Raw genomic sequence first — 23,833 nt, forward strand, 5'->3', positions numbered from 1 at the left:
AAGTGAAACACTTTATGTTCTCCTGTAGCCATCCTCTGCACACATATGTGCACACACATACATGCATATCACACCTGTGCACATGCACCAAACCATTGTAACCATGTCTATGGCAGCCTTGTGAGACCCTAAGCAAAAGATCTGCCTAAGCTAGACCAACACTTGAAACCACAGGAACTGGAAAGATAAAATGTGCGTTGTTTTAAGCTGCTGACTTTTGAATCACGAATATACTGTGTGTCTCCTGGGTGAGGAGTCCCTGTTTCTGAGCTGTGTTATCCACTTCTCTATACTCAGTGGTTCCTTGAAATGCTTCTTCACAGGGCATGCACATGAACACATGCATATATACATATATATATATATATATATATATATATATATATATATATATGATCATATGTGCATGTGCACACTTAGATGTGTGTCCTTCAGCTTTATCCAGGGACTGCAAGTCCTCTCCTCTGTACGAAGCCCTAAAACTAAAACAAAATAAAGTGAAAAGTCAGTGGCCACTTTCATGGTTTAAAATAAATGCAAAATTACTGAATAAAATATTAGTAAGTCAAGTTCAATGAAACGTAAAACAATAAGTCATGAGTAGATTATTTTTAGAAATGCAAAAATAATGATGAATTATTTATTAAATTCATGAGGGGATTTAGTGTGTGAAAATGTAGCTTTTCAGAGTCCAGTTACGCTCCAGTGGATGCAAACACTAGGTCAGCTCCCACAGACCCAAAACATGAGGCCAACCCCTGCAGGTCCTGGTCCTACTGGATATCTACTAAGATCCATGCAAAAGGCCTGCCCCAGTGGGTACCAGGCAAGCCCACTGCAGACTGCACTGGCCATTCAGTTCAGAATATCTGGAGAGAATGACTGGTCAAAGCTGCTGAAGGACATGCCAGGTACTTACAACTCCAGAGTGACTTCTACACATCAGTTAAAGTGAGCAACCCAGAAAAAGACAGGAGACAACAAATGTTGGTGAGGATGAGGGCAAACTATTGGTTGGAATATAAATTTATGAAGTCTTTATGCAAAATAGCAGAAAGGCTCTTCAAAACTTTGGAGGGAATTACTGTGTGAACCGGATACTAGTTCTAAGTACAAAAAGGACATAAACTCAGCTTCTCAATGATAGCAACACTGCACAGTTCATTGTTGCATGTTTGAGACTTGCCAAGATGAGGAATTATCTAAGGGTCCGGTGGTAGATGGAGGGGTGGATGAAGAAAATTTAATAAACAGCCTGAGATGTTCATATGTGCAGATAGACATAGACACATGACGGAGTATTAAGCTGCCTCTTAAAAGATGGGTGTTTTGTAGTGTGCAACACAAATACACCTGGAACACTATACTAAGATAAATAAGCTGGAAACAGAAAAAAATGCTGTGTGACCTCCTGTGTGGAATCTAAGCTGGTTGAGCTCATACACATGAGCAGAATGCCTGCTGAGATGACCTGGGAGGGGGAGGGGGAGATTCCGATGAAAGGGCCCAAATTTTCAAATATGCATTCTAATTATCAAATGTACAGTTAGTACACATGCATCTATACTACAGATTTACCTAGACAAGTGAGCCTTGAGTACACACACACATACATACACACATGTACACACATACACACACAAGTCCCTGTGAAAACTAGTCAACACATTAATTGGCTATAATCCATAATCATTTCATAATGTATACATATTAAGACATCGCACTGTATACTTTAAGTATGTGTATGTGTTGTTTGTCAATTATACTCCAAAAAATATGAGAAAGAGAAAAACATAAAATACAATTTTAATGGTGCATAGATGTCATCACACTGGAACTTCTTTATGTTATATCTTTTATTAGGAATCACTCAGTCCCTAGGCAGATCCAGGTTGTATGTGTATAGACAGCAATCGCTTTCCATTGCCAGGGTATATTCCGTGGTTTGGAGTTCAACTCAGACCACAATCTTTAGGAGGGACAATTGGACTGTTTTTAATATCAAGATCTGGAAATATACCTATGAACACTGTGACATGGGCAAAGAAGCTTTGCATGCCTCTAAGAAAAGACAAAAGCTGAGATTCACCAGCAGAGAGCTGGTTAACACAATCTGCTGAAGTCATATGACATCTGTAGCTATGGGAAGTTACTTCAGTTTATGACTGAGTTACAGAGGAGTGACTGGAGTGGGCTCCTTCTGTGTTTGGAAGAAGCATGAAGATGGCAGGCAGACACACAGAGCATTGGTTCCACCTATACTATTCTGCAAGGTCTACACCCCTGGCCAGTACGTTTTCTTATATTTCATACTATGACACTGGCTAGGCAGCCACTGGAGTTGCAACCACAGGTAATCAAAGCTGAGCCAAATGCTGCTGTCTACTTTTCTTTCATTTTTTTATTGGTTGTTTTATTTATTTACATTTCAAATGTTACCCCCTTCCCAATTTCCCCTCCACAAACTCCCTATTCCCTCCCCGTCCCCCTGCCTCTATGAGGGTGCTCCCACACACACCAACCCCCTCCCACCTCACCGCCCTGGCATTCCCCTACACTGAGGCTTCAAGCCTTCACAGGAACAAGGACATCTGCTCCCACTGACGGTCGACAAGGCCATCCTCTGCTACATATCCAGTTGGAGCCATGATTACCCCTGTGTACTCTTTGGTTGCTGATTTAGTCCCTGGGAGCTTTAGGAGGTCTGGTTGGTTGATATTGTTGTTCTTCCTATGAGATTACAAACCCCTTCAGCTCCTACAGTCCTTGCCCTAATTTCTCCACTGGGGTGCCCACACTCAATCTGATGTTTGGCTGCAAGCATCTGAATCTGTATTTGTCAGGCTCTGGCAGAGCCTCTCAGGAGACAGCTATACCAGGCTCCTGTCAGTAAGCACTTCTTGGCATCAGCAACAGTGTCTAGGTTTGGTGTCTGCAGATGGGATGGATCCTTAGGTGGGGTAATCTCTGGCTGGCCTTTCCTTCAGTCTCTGCTCCACTCTTTGTCCCTGCATTTCCTTTTGACAGGAGCAATTCTGGATTATTATTTTTGAGGTGCATGGGTGGCCCAATCCCTCAACTGGAAGCCGTGCCTATCCACTGGACATGGTCTCTACAGGTTCTATCTCACCTTTGTTGGGTATTTCGGCTAATGTCCTCCCTGTTGGGTCCTGGGAACCTCTTGGGTCCCTGGCATCTGAGATTTTTTAGTGGCTACCCCCAGCTTGCTACCTAAGACAATGTTTCTAAGATGCTTCATTGGTTGTGATATTTCCTGTCATTTTTAGGGTAGATACTTGATGATGTTTTCCTTTTTTGAGTTGAGGTCTCACTCTGTAGCATCACAGGGCAGTGGTCATCTCCTTTCAGCCTGTAAATAAGTTGATGTTCATAAGTAGTCCCCAACTGATTCCCAAGCTTGAGTTAGTCACATAAATCCTACTTGATCAAGACATATTATGCTTTTAATGTGCCACTAGATTCAATTACTTAGTATTTTATCAAATTGTTTCCTCCTGTACTAGCCTGCAATTTTATTTTCTTGTCTTGGTATCAGAAATAAACTGGCCTTATAAAATAAGAGTGGTGGTTTCTACATTTTTCTCTGCTCTAAAATGTAAGATGAATCAGGCTCTTTCCTGGGATTGGTCGGAACCTGCCTATAACTACCAAGGGCCTGAGCTCTGGATGACAAAAGTGGGGAGCAGATTGGTAGATGGTCCTTTAACTGCCATCTCTATTTTTTTATGAGTGTTTTCTATTGGTTTTTCTTGGGCCAATTTTGGAAATTTATATTTTCCTTGACATTTTTGTCCATTTCATCTAAGGCTTTCAAATGGATTGGTATAAAGTTATATAGTTGAATCACATCATCCATACATTTATTATATGTGGATTTTCAACTATATATGCTCCATTAAATTTTTTATATATATATTTTTAAAGGAGAAAGGGAGACTAGCATTTTCAAGCCTGTAGGCCATCCCTCCTGATATGCCAATTAGAGAGGCTGGTCCTCCTAAGAGCAATGTGAACCAGCTAATCACAGCCTTGGTGAGGAGCTCACCACCTCAAAGGTGAATTTGTAGTTTAAAGGTGTTTCTCACAGAAGCTAGTCTAATTTAGAAAGCAATGATGAGAGTCGGCGCTGAATAGAAACCAGGGTTTACAGAGCATCTACTCCACCCTCAGCACACAGCATGCCTTCAAAGACATTTCTGCCATGTTTCTATTACAGACAATGTTTGTCTTACTTTCTGACTTTAGATGAGTCTCTAGGTCTTTTAAATTGCCTCTGTATCCCAGATGTGTCTCCCTTTGCCTTAACCATACTAACAAACAATTTGTGTGTCTTGACATTCTATCAAAAATCCGACTTCGGCTTTTATTGATCCTGAGATTCTTAGGTTTCGTTTATTTCTGGTTTTGTTTTTATTAACTTGATGTATTTTATTTGGGTTTGATTTTTTTTTTATTTCTTTCCTTGTTCATTGACACTGTGGCATGGTTTAGAATTTCATAGGAAAATTTAGAAGCATTTTGTACGTATATACTTTCTGATCAAACCCATTCTTCAGAATCTATTCTAGAGAAGAATTCACAAATTTACCAATGGATGCAATGTAAACATTTCCTTTTTAAAAAATCATTGCACATGTGTTCTTGCCCCATGTATGCCCATGCAACATGTGTGTGCAGTAGCCACAGAGGCCAGCAGAGGGCGTCATATCCTCTGGAACTGAAGCTGCAGATGGTGTGAGCCGCTAGGAATAAACACAAGTTCTCAGAAGAGCAGCCAGTGGGCTTAACCATTGAGCCATCTCTCCAGCCCCTAAATATCTTCTAAAGTTATTGTTTATAACAAAAACAGAAACCCCTAAAATATATCAATATTAATATAACACTTAATCGTCTATTTATTCATTTGTATATATGTGTGTGTGCATGTGAACATTGCACAAGCACGTCTATAAAGGTCATAATTGAATTCATTTCTAGGGATGGAATTCAGGTCATCAGGCTTGGCAGCAAGCACCTTTATCCACTGGGTCAACTTCATGGCCCCTTAATATGACTATAACTTACTGAACTACTCTAGAGTGAAACTCCTGAACAGTATACAGCTGACATAAAGGAAGAGGCAACACTCCACAAATGATGTACAAATGCTCCTCCAAATGGTCCTTAAACCACTTACTGCATAACCGGCCCCTCATCCCTGTGCGCTCTCTGTAACACACTAAATCCTCACCTGTCCTCAGATGGACTTCTCTGTTCCATGCCATTGATATATCCATCTATCCCTCCAGCTGCTGCTGCTATAAACTCCATTGTTTTATAACATGTAATATATGATGCAGGTTGGCTCTCATTATTCTTATTTCAAAGAATATTCCTGGTAATCGCTTCAAGACTTAAGAACAAAACAGTATTAAGGTTCGAGTTGAAACTGCATTGAAGGTATAGATTTATTTAGTGAGAGCTGACGTCTTTACAGCCTGGAATCTTCTTACCCAAGTGCAAAGTTTGACACCCCATTGATTCAAATCTCCTTTTATGGCCCCCAATAGAGGTTTATAGTTTCATTCATATAGACCCTGCAAGTTGCCTGTTAGGCTTATCTGGAGATATTTTATGAGTATTGTAGCATATGCATGTGGAATTCAGAGTGCCCAAAACAAACTTTTAATCCACTTCTTCAAATCAGTCCCTTTACCAGATCCTTCCATCAAACTCACTTGTCATAGGTGTCAGAGATCCAAAGTCACCCCTCAGCCCTTCTCAGCCTCACATCCAACTCCAGAATAAACACACCCATACTGAAAATATGCCTTGAACCAACCCATGGATATTTCTCTCTTCTGCGGCCACCTGCCAAACCAAACCATCATAACCTATCAATGCAGCTTCAATTGCTATGCATCTTATTTCCTTCTACCCAGTTATCCTTTATACAGCATCATCTTTCTGTAAATTTATACTTGTATACCAATGTTTGAATACTTCCATTGGCTTTGCATGGCACTTAGATGGAACCAAACATATTTAGCAAGACCAGGAAGGCTCTAAGGATTCAGCCCATCTTTTTCTCTTCAGCCTTCTACCCTATCAGTCTCCTCATTCATGACACCCAAACCCACTGGGTTCAGTTCAGACGACCAGCTGTGGTTGATAAGATCACTAACTCACCTTCACTGTCACCATGTAAAAGAATTACATGCCCTTCTCCCATCCACGTTGGACATAGCCTGTGATTCCCTTTTGACCAGTGGAATATAAACAAGTATGAGCCAGAGGCTGTCTGTGCACTCCATGGTTTGGTTTAGCCTCCTGAACTTAGGCCATAGGGCAGACAAACTCACTCTGCTTAGTCTAGGTCAGACTGAGTGACAGTGGGACAGACCTGAGCCTACCCGAGGCTAAGCAGGGCTAACCAGAAGCTAAGCAGTGATGACTGGAAGTTAAGCAGTAAACAGTGCTAAGCCTAAGCTAGGCAGTGCTAACCCAAAACTAAGCAGTGCTGACCCAAAGCAATTCTTTCACAGAACAATAAGTGATTATTGCTTAATGACTATGTTTTGCAATTATTCGTTACACAACATTAATTAGAGCAATATGAGTCCAAATTTCCAAAAGCCAAGCATGTTCTGCACTCCTTCAGGAAATTCAGCTGTGTAGCATGTTCCTCACGCTAAGTCTCCAGTAATCAAAGTCTGCACTCACAGCTGGAGCTCAGTAATTGTGCTAAGGGAACCACACTGATCAGTCTAGACAATCAAATTGTTGAGGAAAACAGCATGACAGAGAGGTAGGCGGTCAAACAAACAGAAGAACCAGCACCAAGCAACACAGAACTAATTCCAGAATCTAGAATAAGTAAGGTTAACACACTAAGATGTTTGCTTAGCTGTGCATTCTGAATCAAAATGAGGCTGAAAGCAAAAAAAAAAAAGAAAGAAAAGAAAAGAAAAAGAAAAACTGAGATCTTGTAAGTTTAAAGGGATCCTCCCAACAGTTAAATACCCAAGAGAAAGTTAAACCGTGGAACAAATACATAAAACCAGTAAACTGCAAATGTTGGACAACTGAAATCATTTCCTCTCCAGATTCTCCTAGCTTCCCATCTTCTCCTGTCTTCTGGAGAAGCTCTGGAAATTTTGGAGGCAGCTGGTGAATGAAACAAGAGAAGCCTGAATCAGGAAAGGGAGAATGAGTCCCTTAGGGTTTTTTGTTTGTTTGTTTGTTTTTGTTTTTCAAGTTGGCACAAGCTAGAGTCACCTAGAAAGAGGGAACCCCAGTTGAGGAGGTGCCTCCATCAGATTGGATTGTGGGCAAGTCTGTGAGGCATTTCCTTGATTAATGATTGACATGGGAGGGGAGGGCCCAACCCATTACAAGTGGTACAAACCCTGGACAAGTGGGCTTGAGTTGTATAAGAAATAAAGCTGAGATAATCACAGAGCCTATATGGGTCTGAGCTAGGTCCATGTCTCTCATGGTTGTGTAGCTTGGGGTGTTTGTGGGACTCCTAACAGTGGGAGTGGGGCTGTGTCTGACTCTTTTGCCTGCTCTTGGGACCCTGTTCCTCATACTGGGTTGTCTCGTTCAGCCTTAATGTGAGGGCTTGTATCTGATCTTACTGCATCTTGTAATGCCATGTTCAGTTGATGTCACTGGGAATCATGCTCTTTTCTGAAGGGAAATGGAGGAGCAGTGAATCTTAAGGAGATGACAGGGTGGGGCTGGAAGGAGTGGAGGGAGGGGAAAATGCAGTAGAGATGTGGTGTTTGAGAGATGAATAAATAAAAATTTATTTTAAAAAAGGAAGGAAGAGAGGCAGGAGCCACAGAGCCGCTGAGGCAGCACCCTTTTGGGGCTGCAGACATCAGGCACCCTCCCAGCCTGAGGACAGTGGTCCCGCCCTGCACGGGAGCCCTCTGAGTCAGGAGAAGGGAGCGCCATCTTGGTTCCGGGACTCCGCTGAACTTAGGAACTTAAGTCTGCACAGGTGAGAGTGTGCACCACAGAGGCAGAGAGCTTCTGCGACAGGCGGGAGCCACAGAGCCGCTGAGGCAGCACCCTTTTGGGGCCGCAGACATCCGGCACTCTCCCAGCCGGAGGACAGTGGCCTGCCCTGCACGGGAGCCCTCTGCCTCAGGAGCAGGGAGCGCCATCTTGGTGCCGGGACTCCGCCAAACTTAGGAACTTAGTCTGCACAGGTGAGAGTGTGCACCACAGAGGCAGACAGCTTCTGGGACAGGCGGGAGCAACAGAGCCACTGAGGTAGTACCCTTTTGGGGCCGCAGACATCCGGTACCCTCCCAGCTGGAGGACAGTGATCCGCCCTGCACGGGAGCCCTCTGCCTCAGGAGCAGGGAGCACCATCTTGGATCCAGGACTCCACCGAACTTAGGAACTTAGTCTGCACAGGTGAGAGTGTGCACCACAGAAGCTGACAGCTTCTGTGACCTGCCAAAGCAACACAGCATCTGGGAAAGGTCCTGTTTTGGGCCTTTTTCTTCGGCCAGGAGGAGGTCCAAACACCCGATATCTGTGCACCTTCCCTGTAAGAGGAGAGCTTGCCAGCAGAGAGTGCTCTGACCACTGAAACTTAGAGGAGAGAGCCTGTCTCCCAGGTCTGCTGATAGACGCTAATCAGAATCACCAGAAGAACAATCTCTAAACAGAGACAACTATAACAACTCCAGAGATTACCAGATGGTGAAAGGTAAATGTAAAAATCTTACTAACAGAAACCAAGACAACTCACCATCATCAGAACCCAGCACTCCCACTTCGCCCAGTCCAGGGCACCCCAACACACCTGAAAAGCTAGACCTGGATTTAAAAGCATATCTCATGATGGTGGTAGATGACATCAAGAAGGACTTTAATAACTCACTTAAAGAAATACAGGAGAACACTGCTAAACAAGTAGAAGATATTAAAGAGGAAGCACAAAAATCCCTTAAAGAATTGCAGGAAAACACAACCAAACAGGTGATGGAATTGAATAAAACCATCCAAGACCTAAAAAGGGAAGTAGACACAATAAAGAAAACCCAAAGTGAGGCAACGCTGGAGATAGAAACCCTAGGAAAGAAATCTGGAACCATAGATGCAAGCATCAGCAACAGAATACAAGAGATGGAAGAGAGAATCTCAGGTGCAGAAGATTCCATAGAGAACATCGGCACAACAATCAAAGAAAATGGAAAATGCAAAAAGATCCTAACTCAAAACATCCAGGAAATCCAGGACACAATGAGAAGACCAAACCTACGGATAATAGGAGTGGAAGAGAATGAAGATTTTCAACTCAAAGGACCAGCAAACATCTTCAACAAAATTATTGAAGAAAACTTCCCAAATCTAAAGAAAGAGATGCCCATGAACATACAAGAAGCCTACAGAACTCCAAATAGACTGGACTAGAAAAGAAATACCTCCCGACACATAATAATCAGAACAACAAATGCACTAAATAAAGATAGAATACTAAAAGCAGTAAGAGAAAAAGGCCAAGTAACACATAAAGGCAAGCCTATCAGAATTACACCAGATTTTTCACCAGAGACTATGAAAGCCAGAAGATCCTGGACGGATGTTATACAGACACTAAAAGAACAAAAATTCCAGCCCAGGCTACTATACCCAGCCAAACTCTCAATTAACATAGATGGAGAAACCAAAGTATTCCACGACAAAACAAAATTCACACATTATCTCTCCACGAATCCAGCCCTTCAAAGGATAATAACAGAAAAAAACCAATACAAGGACGGGAACCACACCCTAGAAAAAACAAGAAGGTAATCCCTCAACAAACCTAAAAGAAGACAGCCACAAGAACAGAATGCCAACTTTAACAACAAAAATAACAGGAAGCAACAATTACTTTTCCTTAATATCTCTTAATATCAATGGACTCAACTCCCCGATAAAAAGACATAGACTAACAAACTGGCTACACAAACAAGACCCAACATTTTGCTGCTTACAGGAAACTCATCTCAGAGAAAAAGATAGACACTACCTCAGAATGAAAGGATGGAAAACAATTTTCCAAGCAAATGGTATGAAGAAACAAGCTGGAGTAGCCATTCTAATATCTGATAAGATTGACTTCCAACCCAAAGTCATCAAAAAAGACAGGGAGGGGCACTTCATACTCATCAAAGGTAAAATCCTCCAAGAGGAACTATCAATTCTGAATATCTATGCTCCAAATAAAAAGGCAGCCACATTCATTAAAGAAACTTTAGTAAATCTCAAAGCACACATTGCACCTCATACAATAATAGTGGGAGACTTCAACACACCACTTTCACCAATGGACAGATCATGGAAACAGAAACTAAACTGGGACACAGTGAAACTAACAGAAGTTATGAATCAAATGGATCTGGCAGATATCTACAGAACATTCTATCCTAAAACAAAAGGATATACCTTCTTCTCAGCACCTCATGGTACCTTCTCCAAAATTGACCACATAATTGGTCACAAAACAGGCCTCAACAGATACAAAAATATTGAAATTGTCCCATGCATCCTATCAGATCACCATGGACTAAGGCTGATCTTCAATAACAAAATAAATAATAGAAAGCCAACCTTCACGTGGAAACTGAACAACACTCTCCTCAATGATACCTTGGTCAAGGAAGGAATAAAGAAAGAAATTAAGGACTTTTTAGAGTTCAATGAAAATGAAGCCACAACATACCCAAACTTATGGGACGCAATGAAAGCATTTCTAAGAGGAAAACTCATAGCTCTGAGTGCCTCCAAAAAGAAACTAGAGAGAGCACACATTAGCAGCTTGACAACACACCTAAAAGCACTAGAACAAAAGGAAGCAAATTCACCCAAGAGGAGTAGACGGCAGGAAATAATCAAACTCAGGGGCGAAAATCAACCAAGTGGAAACAAGAAGAACTATTCAATGAATCAACCAATCAAGGAGCTGGTTCTTTGAGAAAATCAACAAGAAAGATAAACCCTTAGCCAGACTCACTAGAGGGCACAGGGAAAGCATTCTAATTAACAAAATCAGAAATGAAAAAGGAGACATAACAACAGATCCTGAAGACATCCAAAACACCATCAGATCCTTCTACAAAAGGCTATACTCAACAAAACTGGAGAACCTGGATGAAATGGAGAAGTTTCTAGACAGATACCAGGTACCAAAGTTGAATCAAGATCAGGTTAATGATCTAAACAGCCCTATATCCCCCAAAGAAATAGAAGCAGTCATTAATAGTTTCCCAACCAAAAAAAGCCCAGGACCAGATGGGTTTAGTGCAGAGTTCTATCAGACCTTCAAAGAAGATCTAATCCCAGTTCTTCACAAACTATTCCACAAAATAGAAACAGAAGGTACTCTACCCAACTCATTCTATGAAGCCACAATTACTCTGATACCTAAACCACAAAAAAAACCAACAAAGATAGAAAACTTCAGACCAATATCCCTTATGAATATTGATGCAAAAATCCTCAATAAAGTTCTTCCTAACTGAATCCAAGAACACATCACAACAATCATCCATCCTGACCAAGTAGGTTTCATCCCAGGGATGCAGGGATGGTTCAATATACGGAAATCCATCAACGTAATCCAGTATATAAACAAACTCAAAGACAAAAACCACATGATCATCTCGTTAGATGCGGAAAAAGCATTTGACAAGATCCAACACCCATTCATGATAAAAGTTTTGGAAAGATCAGGAATTCAAGCCCCATACTTAAACATGATAAAAACAATCTACAGCAAACCAGTAGCCAACATCAAAGTAAATTGTGAGAAGCTTGAAGCAATCCCTCTAAAATCAGGGACTAGACAAGGCTGTCCACTTTCTCCATACCTATTCAACATCGTACTTGAAGTCCTAGTCAGAGCAATTCGACAACAAAAGGAGATCAAAGGGATACAAATTGGAAAAGATGAAGTCAAAATATCACTTTTTGCAGATGATATGATAGTATATATAAGAGATCCTAAAAATTCAACCAGAGAACTCATAAACCTGATAAACAGCTTCGGTGAAGTACCTGGATATAAAATTAACTCAAACAAATCAATGGCCTTTCTCTACACAAAGAATAAACAGGCTGAGAAAGAAATTAGGGAAACAACACCCTTCTCAATAGTCACAAATAATATAAAATACCTTGGCGTGACTCTAACTAAGGAAGTGAAAGATCTGTATAATAAAAACTTCAAGTCTCTGAAGAAAGAAATTATAGAAGATCTCAGAAGATGGAAAGATCTCCCATGCTCATGGATTGGCAGGATCAACATTGTAAAAATGGCTATCTTACCATAAGCAATCTACAGATTCAATGCAATCCCCATCAAAATTCCAACTCAATTCTTCAACGAATTAGAAAGTGCAATCTGCAAATTCATCTGGAATAACAAAAAACCTAGGATAGCAAAAACTCTTCTCAAGGATAAAAGAACCTCTGGTGGAATCACCATACCAGACCTAAAGCTTTACTACAGAGCAATTGTGGTAAAAACTGCGTCATACTGGTATAGTGACAGACAAGTAGACCAATGGAATAGAATTGAAGACCCAGAAATGAACCCACACACCTACGGTCACTTGATCTTTGACAAGGGAGCTAAAACCATCCAGTGGAAGAAAGACAGCATTTTCAACAAATGGTGCTGGCACAACTGGTTGTTATCATGTAGAAGAATGCGAATCAATCCATTCCTATCTCCTTGTACTAAGGTCAAGTCTAAGTGGATCAAGGAACTTCACATAAAACCAGAGACACTGAAACTAATAAAGGAGAAAGTGGGGAAAAGCCTTGAAGATATGGGCACAGGGGAAAAATTCTTGAATAGAACAGCAATGGCTTGTGCTGTAAGATCGAGAATTGACAAGTGGGACCTCATGAAACTGCAAAGCTTCTGCAAGGCAAAAGACACCATCAATAAGACAAAAAAACCACCAACAGATTGGGAAAGGATCTTTACCTATCCTAAATCAGATAAGGGACTAATATCTAATATATATAAAGAACTCAAGAAGGTGGACTCCAGAAGTCAAATAACCCCATTAAAAAATGGGGCTCAGAACTGAACAAAGAATTCTCACCTGAGGAATACCGAATGGCAGAGAAGCTCCTGAAAAAATGTTCAACATCCTTAATCATCAGGGAAATGCAAATCAAAACAACCCTGAAATTCCACCTCACACCAGTCAGAATGACTAAGATCAAAAATTCAGGTGACAGCAGATGCTGGTGAGGATGTGGAGAAAGAGGAACACTCCTCCATTGTTGGTGGGATTGCAAGCTTGTACAACCACTCTGGAAATCAGTCGGACGGTTCCTCAGAAAATTGGACATAGTACTACCGGAGGATCCAGCAATACCTCTCCTGGGCATATATCCAGAAGATGTCCCAACCGGTAAGAAGGACACATGCTCCACTATGTTCATAGCAGCCTTATTTATAATAGCCAGAAGCTGGAAAGAACCCAGATGCCCCTCAACAGAAGAATGGATACAGAAATTATGGTACATTTACACAATGGAGTACTACTCAGCTATTAAAAAGAATGAATTTATGAAATTCCTAGCCAAATGGATGGACCTGGAGGGCATCATCTTGAGTGAGGTAACACAATCACAAAGGAACTCACACAATATGTATTCACTGATAAGTGGATATTAGCCCAAAACTTAGGATACCCAAGATATAAGATACAATTTGCTAAACGCATGAAACTCAAAAAGAATGAAGACCAAAGTGTGGACTCTATGCCCTTTCTTAGAATTGGGAACAAAACACCCATGGAAGGAGTTACATAGACAAAGTTTGGAGCTGTGATGAAAGGATGGACCATCTAGAGACTGCCATATCCAGGGATCCATCCCATAATCAGCTTCCAAACGCTGACACCATTACACACACTAGCAAGATTTTGCTGAAAGGACCCAGATATATCTGTCTCTTGTGAGACTATGCCGGGGCCTAGCAAACACAGAAGTGGATGCTCACAGTCAGCTATTGGATGGATCACAGGGCTCCCAATGGAGAAGCTAGAGAAAGTACCCAAGGAGTTAAAGGGATCTGCAACCCTATAGGGGGAACAACATGATGAACTAACCAGTACCCCGGAGCTTTTGTCTCTAGCTGCATATGTATCGAAAGATGGCCTAGTCGGCCATCACTGGAAAGAGAGGCCCATTGGACTTGCAAACTTTATATGCCCTAATACAGGGGAATGCCAGGGCCAAAAGAATGGGAATGGGTGGGTAGGGAAGTGTGTGTGTGGGGGGGGTATGGGGGACTTTTGGGATAGCATTGGAAATGTAATTGAGGAAAATACGTAATAAAAAAATATTAAAAATTTTAAAAAAGGAACGAAGAGAGGGAGGGGAGAAGGGAGGAAGGAAAAGATGGAGAGAGAGAGAGAGAGAGAGAGAGAGAGAGAGAGAGAGAGAACTGAACAAGCCATGGTAGCAAGCCAGTAAGCAGTATTCTTTTCACTCCTCTCAGCAGTGGACTATGATCAGGACATGTACACCAAATAAACCGTCTCCTTCCCAAGCCACTTTTGGTTGTGGTGTTTATCACAGCAATAGAAAGTGTAAGTTCCCTTTCCACAGGGAGATGCCAGCCCAAAGCCCTCCTTATGCAGGAAGAGACAGCTCTTCACATCCCTTTCAAAGACTTTCAACTGAAATCTGAAGTTGTAGACATCTACAGAAATGAAACTTCTCTATGGCTGGAGGTGACTGGAGTCACTCCACTGCGTGACTGATGAATAATGGCTTAGAAAATCACTAGGCTGCCTAGAGATTTGAACATTCAACAATGCAAAAATAAAACTGCTGAATGAATGATGGTCCCTACAGTCCAGCTGGCTGAAGCTAACACCTCAGCTGGGTTCTCAGACTACCCAGGACAATACAAGCAGCGACTCACAAGGCGGCTCTTAAAGATAGACCCATAAGCTACAAATGATGGTACATGCCTTTAATCCAGCACGTAGGAGATAGAGCAGGTAGATCTCTGTGAGTTCAAGGCCAGCTTAGTCTACATAATGAGTTCTAGACCAGCCAGAGCTGCATAATGAGATCCACTGTCTTTAAAAAAATTAAAAGGTTTTCTGAGGTCCCAACCCCAATCCCAGAGATCAGCATTGGAAGCAATCTTGTCCCCAAATGGACAAATGGCTGAGTTGCCTCCTTACCCCTTCAGCTATTGTCTGCGTCTCACTACAAGCCTCTCACTGTTCTGGGCAACCTCTTCCTTCTTGTTACCATCCGGATGCTCAATGTTCCCCCAGAGGCACTGTGGTCCAGGCTTGACCCTAGGAGCTGCTGGTAGGTGGTGGCACCTTTAAGAGGTAGGACCCAGAGGGAAGGCATTAGGATGAAGGAGAGAGCCTATGGAAGGGATTTAAACCAACCTGTCCTTTCTTGCCTTCTGCTCCTGGCTCAAGAGTCAACATTTTGTCCACCTCAAGCTTCCTGTCAGTGCCAGTCAGGGTCCTCAGAAATGTCAACACACGGTGTTTAACTGGAACCTTCAGGACTATATTCTGATAAAACTTTTCCCTGTTAATTGCCTCCACTGTTTTATTATCGTGACACAAAGCTGACCGATATACTCAGAAACTCCATTTATTTTGCAATGCTCTCCTGCACTCCTTTCTGAACTTCTCTCTGTATTTATCTAGGACACTTTCAACGTGCCTTAAAATTTAGCTTTTTGGTGAAAATTGTGGACTTTGGAATAAAATAGCCCAGGGTTTGGGTCTCAGTTTTGCCATTTATTATCTGTATGATTTTAATCAAATAATTTAAACTCCCCAAGGCTCATTTTTTTTCTTGTCTGTGGCATAAATGGAAGTCCATGATGTCTAGAACTTATTTTAACAATCTAATTGAAGAAAATTGGTAAGTTCATGAATTAATTAAAAGTGGCCATAGGCCATAGGACAATTGGTAGCCATGGGTAGTGGCTGTATAGGGCTACATTATACCACTGTCTCTGGGTATATTTAAAGTCTCTGTATTACAAAACTGAGAAGTTTTAAGTATGGTGCACCATCCAAAATCAGGCAATAAAAGGTATTATGTATTTTATAAAAGAAATAGAACTGCCAAATATTTTTAATGTTTGGTTTTATTAATACATTTTAAGTGTAACGTTTACATATAATGCTATCTCTGAATTGATGAACATGTAAGATTAAGTAATACATATAAATGGTTGTCCTTTCTCTTCCACATAATTTTCAATGTTAGCTATTCTCACTTTTCAACTCTTTACTATTTCTATAAGATTTTTTTTTACACTATCAATGCCTACCAAATCCATCCCCCTTCCCTATCTACTCATGTGCCCTCTTTGAAAAAAAAGTCTGATTTACACTGCCCTTGTACGCCTGGCTGTGTGGCCATCCAACAGGGTGTGGTCACACTAACAGAAGCCACACACTTAACAAAAGCAGACTCTCCATCTCCCGACAACTATTAATTATCAATAGCTCCTCAGTTACTAGTAGAATTGTGTTCCTACATCACTCCCCCAAGTCTAAGATGCCCTCTGGCTTGACCTTGTGCAGGTCTTGTGCACGTTGTCATCATGAGTTCACATGTTCAACTGCCCTGTTTTCTTGTTGGAATGTACTGCCTCTGGCTCTTACAATTTGTGTACCCCTTCTTATAATGATCTCTGAGCCTTGACACAGGGTGGAGGGAGAGGGAGGGGGAGGGGGATGTCATATATATGTCTCATTCAAGGCTGATAATTCTACAGTCTGTCATTCTTTGCATTCTGACCAGTTGTGGTTCTCTGTGTTAATTGACACCTACTGCAAATAGAAGTTTCTCTAATAAAGGTTGAGAGATACATTAATTTATAGGTGTGACAATAAGTCATTAAGGTTTGGTTGAATGCCATGTCCATTTGGCAGAATAATAGTAGTATACTTCTTCCCTAGGGCTTATGATCTGTCCAGCCACAGGCTCTTAGTCCTCATAATGGTACCAAATGTGGGTTTTGTCTCAAGGTCTGGGACTTAAGTCCAATTAGAAAGTAGTTGGTATTTTCCTCATTTACATTTCCAATGCTATCCCAAAAGTCCCCCATACCCTCCCCCCAACTCCCCTACCCACCCACTCCCAGTTTTTAGCCCTGGCGTTCCCCTGTACTGGGGCATATAAAGTTTGCAATTCCAATGGGCCTCTCTTTCCAGTGATGGCTGACTAGGCCATCTTTTGATCCATCCCATATATAGTCACCCAGACACTACTGCAGATGCCAAGAAGTGCTTGCTGACAGGAGCCTGATATAGCTGTCTCCTGAGAGGCTCTGCCAGAGCCTGACAAATACAGAGGCAGATGCTCACAGCCAACCAGGACCCCCAATGGAGGAGTTAGAGAAAGGACTGAAGGAGCTGAAGGGGTTTACAATTCCATAGGAAGAACAGTATCAACCAACCAGAGTTCCTAGGGTCTAAACCACCAACCAAGGAGTACATATGGAGAGACCCATGGCTCCAGCCTTATATATAACAGAGGATGGCCTTTGTTGGGCATCAATGGGAGAAGAGGCCCTTGGTCCTGTGAAGGCTCAATGCCCCCATTGTAGGGGAATACAAGAGCTGGGAGGCAGGAGTGGGTGGGTGAGTAGAAGAACACCCTCATAGAAGCAGCGGGAGGGAGGATGGGATAAAGGGCTTCTGATGGGCGGAATCGGAAAGGGGATAACATTTGAAATGTAAATAAATGAAATATCAAATTAGAAAAGGATTAAAAAAAGAAGTACAATACTTCCTTGAGTTAGATTGAATATAGCCGCCCCGCCCCTCCCTCCCTTGAGGCTGTGGCCTGTCGAGGGTGTGGCCTGTCGAGGGCGTGGCGAAAGCTTGGGGCGGGGGGGGGGGGGGAGCTGCTTGAAGGGGGAGGGGCCTCCAGGGCTTTATTTAAAGCCAGTCAGCTCTCCTATCAGTACCATTTGCCATTGAGCGCCACCCAAGGACAGAGGCAGAGGCATTGCCCTGGGAGCAGACTTGAGTGAAGCCTCGAGAAGCCTGGACATATGAATTTAGAAATGTCCACCCTGGCTCCTTCCAAGAGAAAGCAGCCCCTAGAGAAGAAGGCAGAAGACAAACAGCCCTCTGAGAGTCGGGGTAACAATGGCAGGAGTTCCAAGTCCTCTCCCATGGTCAAAGAGAATATCTGGCCAAGTCGGGAGGCTAAGGTCCCCAGCCAGAAGCGATCTGGGCAAAGCTGGGGTGTCTCCTCCTGCGGACCCCACAAGAGAAGCAGCAAGCTGGAGGAGAAGAGGAGGAACAGACCATCTCTCTCCAGAGAGAGAGGAAGGGACAAGCTGGGGTCCACCCACAAAAGAGATTCCTCGCACACAAAACTGCATGTAAAGGACCGAAGGTCCCAGCCAAGATCTCCTGTGAGAACTCTGAAGCGCAGTCGCTCTGGAGACAGCCAAGGTGCCCTGTACAACTCTACCAAGAGGCGCAGACAGACTTCTCTTCCAGAAGCCAGCTCATTACCAACATTCTCGCTGCTCATGTCCAGAGTCTTCACCAACGTGGATGCCTTGCAGGTGACCCTGGAAGACCTGCAAGCCCCCGGAGGTGCCTTCCTGCGTGTGCCCTCAAGCAGCACGGAGCCCAGTGTCTCGCAGTGGGCCTGGCTCACTTGGCAACTGTCCCATGCAGGAGCTGCACTGCACTGGGCGCTTCACACAGTCAATTCCATCTTGACTGCGCAGGCCAGCCTGCCCAGATACACCTGGCCCCAAGGCTATTCCTTCACTGCTGACCCTAGACCCGTGCCCACCTCCAAGATCCAGGCCAGCCAGCTGGCTCAGAGACCAGGCGACTTGGCATCTCCCAACCCTTCCGTGGATGCGAGAAGCATCCTGGGCTGAGCACAGCAGGGCAGAGAGACCAGAAGGCAGGCTTTGAGTCCAGTGAGCACCAAACCATCTCCAGACTCCGGAGGAACTCAACTTCAGAGCCCAGCGTCTCTCCAGTCAACGACACAGGGAGTGACTGTGAAGAAAACCTGGGAAGCCTCACTCGGGAACTTGGACTGTTGAAACCTTTCATAGATGTGGACCCCTCTACCTTGCCCTTTAGGAGAAGTGTATCATTTGAGAAACGACCCAATCAGCCAGAGGAACTTGGGTATCATACAGACACCCTCCTCCCCTTTTGGACAGGGTCCCTTATGCCAACTGAGGGTTAAACTGCCCATTTGTGGCACAGGCCACCACAACACATTGACTTGGAGTTCCTGGGGTCAAGCTCCCGCCCTTGTGCATGCTAGCAGTGCAGCTCCCCAGCCGCACAGCCCTTTCTAGGCACAGGAAAGCCTGTGCTCCGTTCCTTGAGTTTGAACTGCATTCTTTCCTTCTGCAGAGCACTCAAGCACTGCCTAGAACCCAGACTTTACCTCGGGTTAGCAAGCTGGACTAGGAACGCTCCGAACACAGCTCACCGTTCAGTAGACTTACTCTCTGACACAGCCAATCCATTTCGTACTCTAAATCTATGACCTGATTTTTATCCTCTTTTAATTTCCGTCTTGGTCACATCCTGACTTGTAATGCTTCACCGTGGTTTTCACTATTTTAATAAAGATTTATTTTTTTCTACAAAAAAAAAAAAAGAAAAAGAAAAAGAAAGTAGTTGGTATGCCCATAGCATTCATGCCTCTGCTGTAGCATCACGAATGCCTTTCCAGGCTGGTCACTACTGTAGCTTGCATGGCTAGTAGCTGAGCAAGACTGAAGATTGTTTTTCCCTTCTGACAGTGTGCATAGCACCTTCAGCACTATGAAAGCTAATCTACAGCAATGAAGTTACTGAACACCTTGAAATAGAAACAAACAAACAAAAATCAACACAAAGAATCACTAAGTTGGAGAGTTGGCATTTTGAAAAGAGTAATGGGATTGTCAAACTTTTAGCCAAATTGCCAAATGTGGAGGGAGAATCTAATTCTATAAAATTAGAGATAAAAATGCAGAAATTACAATAAACACTGGGGAAATTCAGATAATCGTAAAGTTATACTTTTAAAAAATCTAATTCCCCCAGACTGAAAAATCTAAAACATATGGATGAATTTATAGATATATGTGCTAAATCAAGATGAAATAAATAATCCAAATAACCCATAACATCCAGTTAGATAGAAGCAGTATTAAAAATCTTTCAACTGAAAATGGCCTAGGGTCTGATGGGTCCAGTGTAGAATTCTACCAGATCTTCTAATAATTGCACCAATCTTACTCAAATTGATCCATGAAATAGAAAATAAAGGAATATGCTCAAATTTTCCTTCATGAAGTCAATATTAACTTAATACCAAAACCAGACAAAGACCTAACAAAAAGGAAAATTATAAACTAATGTACAAACACAAAAATTCTAACTAATTTAAAAGGTTTTAACTAATTGCAAACTAAATTCAAAAATTCACTTAAAAGGTGAGCCATTATAATCAACTTGGTTTCATCCCAGAGATATAAGGGTGGCTCAATACATGTAATTCAATAAACTTAATCAACACATAAATAAACTCTATGACAGAAACTACATGATCACCTAACTAGAAGCAAAAAAGACCTTTGACAAATTCCAAAATCAACTGATGATATGTCCTAGAGAATCTAGCAACACATGGATAATCCCAACATAATAAAGAAAATATACTAAATGTAGAAATACTCAAAGCATTTTCACTAAAATCAGGAACAAGACAAGGATATCCAGTCTCTCCACTCCTGTTCAATAGAGTGCTTCAAGTCTTGACTGCAACAATAAGATAAGACAAAGAGAATATAAATAGAAAAGGAAAATCCCAAAATCTACATATTTCTAGATAATATGGTGATTCTATACGTAAAGGGCCATAAAGACTCCACCAGAAAACTGCTACAGATGATAAACATATTCAGTACAGTAATGAAATACAAAATCAACACGCAAAAATCAATTGTAACTGTAAACGAACAATAAACAAACCAAGAAAAAATGAGAGAAACAATACCATTCATAATAACCTTAAAAATATAGTGGGGCTACAGAGATTTCTCAGTGGTTAAGAGCACGTGTTGCTCTTGCAGAGAACTGGTTTCCATTCCCAGCACCCTCTGGTGGTTCCTAACAATCCATAACTCCAGGTCAAGGGGATAAGATGCCATCTTCTAACCTTTACAGGCACCAAGTACATATGTGGTGCACAGACAAAAATGCAGGAAAATCACTTACATAGAAAATAAGATCTTTTTTTTTAATTTAAAAACATTAACAAAATATATTTGAATAAATCTAACTAATGAAGAAAAAAACTTATACAATGATACATTGGAAAGAGAAACTCTCGTTTCTTTTTATCAGGGACTAAATATGTGGTGTTACCTTCTATCTCTGCTTTCAAGACAGTCTTGCTGTTCAGCCTCAGGATAGCCTCAAACTCACTATACTGCCCAAGTTGGCCTTGAACTCATGGTCCTTCTGCCTCTATGTTTGCCACCTTGCCCCAATTACACTGCAAATTCTTAAGAAGAAAATCACTGTTCATCTCTGTCATACTGACAGTGTCTGCTACATGTGCTTGGTCCAAGCTAGATACTCAGTAAATATTTGTAGAATCGGTCTTCTTTATTCAACAAACATTTGTAAATCACATAACTGTGTGATTGACAGTATTCTAAGAACTTCACAAATACGAGTCTATTTAAGCAGAGTCTAACCCAATGAGGATTTATATCTTAAAGGTGAGAGAACAGGAACTACAGGATGTTGAACATGTCCAAGGTAATGCAATAAGAGGGAGCAGTGTTGGAGTTCAAACATAAGCATGCACTTGACACAGACCAGAGTCCATGAACTTTCTAATTCCTAGGCTGCTTCTTAGTTATGAATGTAGTCTTCACTCCATCACACTCCCCGCCCTATATCCTCTTATGAGCGTTGCAGATGGTCAATCTGTGGTTGATGTCAGACATGAGTGTAGAGATTTGGTGTGTTAGATCTGGCCCCTGTGACTAATGAGAGTCACTGTGCATACCTTCAGTGACACAATATTGTTAGTTTCAAGTTGGACATGTTGGGAGCGTTTATACCAGAGAAAGTGGCAAATACGACAATAAGAGGGTTTTCATTTTTCAGGAAGTTAACTGTCAAATATTTCCCAGAAGACCACTGAGTCCATCCCAGGTGATCTTGAACATTCAAATCTATTAGTTGTATCTTTAAGGAAACAGGCTCCTGATGCATGGGTTGAAGAGTGCTCACATACAGGGCCATAGGGAGAGAAACGAATGAATGTGTGCATGCATGAATGCATCAATGAATTCTCTTGAAGGGATCCCTAATGTGAACTCCTAAAGGAGAGGCATTATAAGCAATTTTAGTAATTGCCGCTTTTCAGGTGGCAAATGAAAGAGGCATCCCCTACGGACTAGAGTCAAGAACTCAAGCATCATTAGTCAATCATTGACATCTCTTCATGAAGCTCAGTAAATAGACATTTTTCAGAGGACTTGGCAAGAAGCCAACTTCTTCAACAACCTTCGTCTTTGAACAAGGAGAGTAAAGAAACTCCTGAAGAATTTCTCCTAGACAAGACACAGATATGTGCTAGAAGGCTGTCCTACTGCTTCAACCCATGAGAAGCTGGGGCCACTCTGACCTCAGCATGGCTTCTGCCAGATTTGTCTCAGATGCCTGAGTCTGGGCAGGAAGTGATAACATGGTATAGAATTGAAAGTCAAAGTTATCGGTGAAAGCTAACCACATACTCTGCCTCTTCGTCTGATGTATAACAATGTAGACAGCAAAAACACATTTGAACAAGTTTTGGTGTATGGTTTTTTAAAAAGCTTGAGGGCCCTGCCGAGATTCCTCAATTCATTTTGAACTTCCCAGGTACCACTCTAGGGAAGTCACTGTGCACACCGTCCTTGATTTACTATCATTCAACTTAGAATTTTTCAACCTTAGGACTGAGCATAGTCACTATACAGTCAGTAGCAGCTGTGTGTCCAATCAATTTTGTTCTTTTCCCAATCAGCCACAAAATCACAAGGGTAGCAACTGTGCAATGTACTGTGTTGACAGGCTATGGTGTGGGGTAGATTAAGAAGACTAAATGCACAGATGAGTTATACTATTTTCAACATAGAGTAAGCTTACAGGAAAATAACACATTGTAAGTCAAGGGGCATCTGAACCAACTTGCTAAGTATTTTAAATGTATCCTTTAGAAACCCCAAGAAAATGTATGCTTTTCAGAACATCTGTTATCACAGTAGCAAGGTAGTAAAGCAGCTGCCTGCAGAGTCTGTCTATTCCAGTGCCTATCAGCTGGTATTGCCCATAAATATGTACTTGGTGGGGCTATTGGAAGGGGAGCTTATGAGAATCTTCTTCATAAACTTCTCCATATTGCTCAAAAAGGTGTCTTGAACCAGGTGAGGAGACTCAAAATTTTAATCCCAGCACTAGGAGGACTGATTCCAGAAGATTGCGAGTTCAAAGCCAGCCAGGACTACAGAGTGAATCCAGGCCAGCCTGCATGGAATCTTGTATGAAGAAGGAGAGTTCGAGAAAGAGGGTGGATGAAATGAGAGAAAAAAGGGAGGAGGAAAGGGGAAAACAAAGAATGGAGGAAGAGAAAGAGAAGGAAAGGGGAAGGAAAGAAAGGAGAGAAAGCAAGAAGGGAGGAAGAGAGGGAGGGAAAAGGAATGAACAGACAAAAGAAGAGAGGGAGAAAAGGAATGAAGGAAAAAGGAAGGGAGGAACAGAGGGAT

General features: G+C 42.1%; 1 pseudogene; it reads left to right on the plus strand.

Annotated features, from left to right (window-relative positions):
- Positions 1 to 745: 745 nt before the first annotated feature.
- Positions 746 to 18,937, plus strand: LOC147002859 (uncharacterized; annotated as a pseudogene).
- The last annotated feature ends 4,896 nt before the right edge of the window (positions 18,938 to 23,833 follow it).

The sequence above is a fragment of the Mus caroli genome, unplaced genomic scaffold (genome assembly GCF_978045245.1).
Source record: "Mus caroli unplaced genomic scaffold, Mus_caroli_1 scaffold_8, whole genome shotgun sequence".
NCBI lineage: Eukaryota > Metazoa > Chordata > Mammalia > Rodentia > Muridae > Mus > Mus caroli.